Source organism: Bactrocera latifrons, unplaced genomic scaffold, assembly GCF_001853355.1.
Source record: "Bactrocera latifrons isolate USDA-ARS-PBARC rearing strain unplaced genomic scaffold, ASM185335v1 scaffold_443, whole genome shotgun sequence".
Taxonomy (NCBI): Eukaryota; Metazoa; Arthropoda; class Insecta; order Diptera; family Tephritidae; genus Bactrocera; species Bactrocera latifrons.
The window spans coordinates 132,807-138,177 of NW_017537094.1; positions in this window are offsets into that span (position 1 = coordinate 132,807).

The window sequence follows — 5,371 nt, forward strand, 5'->3', positions numbered from 1 at the left end:
TTTGCAAAGTTCATAAAATTTTTTTTAATATAAATTTCAAAGGTATGGAAAGAAATTATATATTTGAAATGTAGCATAAAAAACCGTAAAAAATTTACTTATTTCCCTTTGCTGATCAACACAACTCTGCTGCATGGGGCRTTTGAAGGCGCGAAGGTATTTACTATAATTACCCATAATACAAAATAATAATTAAAAGCTTACAACAAACACTCGCCCAATATTTCAAGTGTGGCAACTTCAACTTTGCCCAGCAGCATCTTCATTAACCCCATTCAAACTCATAACAACACACAACAGTTGAATAACACGTTTGTTTGCAATTTTAGGGTGTTGCTTGGCATACAAACATTCGCCACCGTTTTACCATTAATTGTTTTTGTTTTTTAACTGCACCTTCTTCATACCTATCAAAATGCACAATTATCAATGCATATMATTTATTTACTTACTGTTTTTCTAATTTTCTCACTCAAATCATCGCTTGCTTTTGGGCTATTTGGTGCGCACCAGCTGGCTTCTGGGCTRCTGTAATTACTACTTTTGATCACTAAGTGGCTATCTAAATTGACCTTGCAAGTACATTTTCTATAATTTTTTTATAATGAAAATATTGATTTTATAGATGCAAATTGGAAATTTTTAATGTTTTCTTTTTTTGTTTTAATTTTTATTTTATATTAATTTTTATTTTTGCTTTGGGAGTATATGGCACTTGGATCTAGCTAAAATGTCCTTGATAAAAATATAGCAACTTCATTTAATATACTTCAATTGCATAATCGAAAAATTGAATTTCATTAAGGGATTTTGATATTAACTATTTTCTTAATTGATCCAACTGGAACTCTTTATTCCTTTTTATAATATATTTACAACCTTTCCTGTCAATATATTTCATTCGATATATAAATATTTTTTATGGTTAAGTCTTTATAAATACTTCACTGAAAGAGTTATTTGAAATGGCTAATAAAGCCCGACTTTGAGAAGGCATTTGAATTGTCTGTAATTGGACATTTCATATGCCTTGTTAATTGAAACCAAATTATACCTTAAATCTGAACAATTTATAAATTAACTTGATTTGTAGTTACTGTATGTGAAAAAATTTACTAATTTTCTAAATGAAAACACTGTGTGTATTGTCTTTTATACATATTAACAACTGTTATAGTCGACCGCCTGCTTATTGTGTCAATTATTAAATTGTTCCTAAATGTATTTAATTTATAATTGATATAGAATATAATAAAGAAAATGCTTTAATCGTTACTATCCAATGTTAATTAATTTTTCTCCAAAAGGTGATACAAAAGTATGGCAGAAAATGGACTAGGCATAATTTTCGAAGTGCTCCAAGTCTAGACTCAGAAATATTTGCTAAATTGAAGGAAATTGTGAAAAACTTATATGTATAGTATATTAAGGTATAATCGGTATAAAGTAAACCCTACAAAAATGTCATTATGACTACTAAATTTAACATTTACGCGGCAAGAACTCTCAAATTTATTCGCTTAGTTACAAACACTGTACAGAAAGCTAGTCTAGATGCAGTGCTTACAGCAATACCTACGAGTTAGTTACCCGTATATACCTCTCAAGCCAACAATTTATTAAAAATGATATTTATTCTCGCAATCTATCGCCATTTGCATTTATTAATATGCCGTCTACAATTTCACACCCCCTCCAAAGCGACTGTCAACCAGCAAGAAGCGCCATTAGCCACTTTGGATAGTTGTTGACCTTTATTGCTGTTACTGTGGCTTCTTCGCGGCTAGTTTGCATTTTTATTACACTTTGCTGCATATTCACACTGTTTGTGATCATACAACGCGCAACGTTGCTTGTAACCAGCAAGCCTTTTTTATGTTGTTGTTGTTTTATAATACAGCATTTTCATGCATGCCTTTTGACATTTTCCCGTGTGTCATATCAAATGGCTGTGCCAACCATTGTAGGAGGAAGAATGCAAGTCTCTGTCAAACGTATAATGATTGGCTGTGGCAGTGACAAATTGGTTGGTTGACGAGTCGCAGGCTGGTTGRAAGTTAAGAGTTGCAGTGTTTTTGGTCTGCTTCAAAAATAAAAATTACATTTTCAACGMGATGGTATTTCCTTAGTGGAAAACATCGCTATTTGGAAATAAGGTGAAGGACTTTTCAATACAATAAATCAATCAAATCTCGAAATTTTCAATACTGCGCTTTTATTTTTATAAAGTTTTATTTATTAAGTGGTCCCGGCACGAAGGAGAAATGCATGATAAAAGGGGAAGTATTTTAATGGGTACACCATTTACGTAGGATGACGATCCTTAATGGTGCGAAGGTATTTTAAATACTACTTACAGCCCAAAAACACAACAGGAGAATCATTTGCCCTTTATTATTAGATAGAAAAACTCATATCTCGATACCAACTACTAGAAATAATAAGTTTTTAGAAAACTTGCTCCTCTACAAAATGGTCTGTTAAAATTTTTTCGATTATCTTTACGAGATATCTATGTTCAAACATCACTAAAAAAATAATTTCAACAAAACAAAAAAAATATAAAAATTATAATAAAAATAATTTATTATATCTTTTATATATCAAAGCAAAAAAAATCCTTTATTTCGCCCACCCTAGTATATTACATCCATTGTATATATATTTTCAATAAAATACATTTTTTTATTAATACTGTACTAATTTCATAACATAAACCAACTTCAAAAGAGCACTCAATAATTGGGCAAACAAATGAGGAAAACCACCCGCTATTAAGATCAAAGATTTTTACCTGCAACATAACAAAAAAAAAAAAAAACAATAACAGTTAAATATCGATACTTCAATAGCTTATGTGGAATTTACGATACATTCGAGCTGCAATAACAATAAACACCACAGCAAAAGTAACTAAGAAGTAATCAGCGATTGCATAACAGCAGCAAACAGCAAGAGAGTGATTGCGTAGTGAGAAAGAGTAGCAATAAATAGAAAGAAGGAAAGATAATAACTCAGCGATGACGCCGGAAAAAGCAAATTTCAAAATCAAGTTGTAAATGCAAAACTCAGCTGACGGACGCTGACACGCTTTTGATAACATGAACCGTGTTTATTTATATGCATCGTGAAAACGATGACATTGCTGCAACTACAATGCAGCGCTGCTCGTGCGGCGCGATTGAAATCGTTGACGAATTGCCGTGGATGCGCCTCTAACGCGGTCGTGTAATGCCAACTTTGTTTGTATGTATGCAAGCATCTTGCAGCATCTTTCACTTTTCCCCTTACTTTTATTGCACAATTTTGTCGCTTTTCAATGCATATACATCAATGYATATACATATACATACTTATATTTGTATGTATGTATGTTTCCATTGTATGCTTTTGTGTCTTATAGGCTTTGTTGAACTTTTGGTATGGAGCATGGCGTTGCATGCACACTTGCATCATCCATTACCGCTTTTCACATATTTCAAGTTTAATTACACCGTATAATAAATAAGCAGGCGACTACGGCTGGTAGCCACAACAACAATAGCAAATGCTGTAATAGTGACAGCTAGCGACAATGTAATCTAACAACTTTTCTCTTTAAATTTCATACGTTGCATAAACTATTGTAATTGAGGCAACATTGTACGGAATTTGTTTTTGGTACGAAACTTTTTTCTGCAATTTTAGGCTTAACACACGCCAAATGTACTAAAAATTGCAAAAAACAGGAAAAAATTATAAATTMGGCAGCACTGAAGCTATAATACCCTTCACAGCTATTTTATTGCGAAAAAGTGTATAAAATGATATCTTGATTTTAATTGGTCAGTTCATATGTCCACTATGTGATACAATGGTCAGATCTGAACCATTTGTTGCAAGATTGCCTTRGCTTATAATCTGTTCCAAATTTCGTGAAGAGATTTCGTGAAATTAAAAACTTTTTCATACTCGGACATGTACTTTATCGTTCAGTTTGTATGGCAGMTATATGTTGTAGTACTGACAATTGCGCAGCTTCTTTGGAGGAAAAATATGTGCACACAATTTTAGATCTTTTTGTTAAAAACTGTAGGACACGTCCCCAATTATCATGGTGATTATTTGTGTCAATATATATTTTATAGAGTTCTCCGACGCATTTTTCTGGGTGTTACAAAACTCCTGGCAATCATAATATACACTGMTCAGAGTATAAAAAAATTGTTTAATTCAAATTAACATTTGACACAGGCCGCAAAGTTTTATTGAAAGAAGTTGCAAAAAGCCATAAATAGATGACGCTAGAATCTACATCGCTTTTTAAAATCTCTTACTAGGACCCTTTTGATCGTTTTTAGTTTTAATTGTTAAAAATTTATCATAAATAATTAAAATAAATAAGAATTTCCTTAAAAAAATGTGAATAAGCGTTAGAAAGCTTTAGCCGATAMAAATGAAAGCTTAAAGCTTCCAAAGAAACTTAAAATACAACAAATAATCACTATTTACTAAAAACAAAGATTCATAAGTACTATAAAATGTAATTTTGGTTGCGTGAAAYAAATGACAACTCAAGCTTTTAAGCTCAAAACAATACATCAGTAATTCGAAGCTTTGAGCGTTTGCTTAGCGAATATGTTTCTCATATAAGCACGTGATCTCCACAGTTTTGAATTGCTTTTGGTTACCCTTAAAGCTTTCATAAAGAGCTTTTCCAATTCATTAAAACTTGAAATTAGACTACGTAAAAGCGTACGCTCTTACAGCAGACTTCATATTCCTAGCCATTTGTACAAAAATTCGGGTCCAGCCAACAATGTTTATTGCAGGAAATTTGGTATTACTTCTCAACACTTACAAAGCTATACCGCCCAATTTAGGTTACAACGTTGCAATAATAACAACAATAAAAATAGTACGCGAAATATTATGCAAATATTCACGAGGTAATAAAAGTGATAGGCCACCGTATAAACGCAATAATTTCCATAAAACATGCATGCAGAGTTGCACTGAAAACGTTTGCGCATTTTGGTCATATAGATAACTGTTGCCATATCGACGTTGAGAAACAATTAAGATACATACTCACTTCCTTTTGGTGCATAACAGGGAAATTTTACTGTATATATAATATATATTTTATATTATTGTTGTTGTTGTAGTAAGTTTTAATTGAAAATCTTTATTTTTCTCTGTTATGTAATAACAGAAGATATGGTTTGATAATTTAAATAAAAATGTTAATGAAAACGGCAACTCAAAATGTTTTTTTTTTTAATTTGAATTAAGATTTTTTAGGAAATCGCTCGGCAATAAATGCAATTTTTTTTATGCTTAAAATTTTTTAAATCACTTTAGTCACTTAAAATTTATTTTACAATATTTT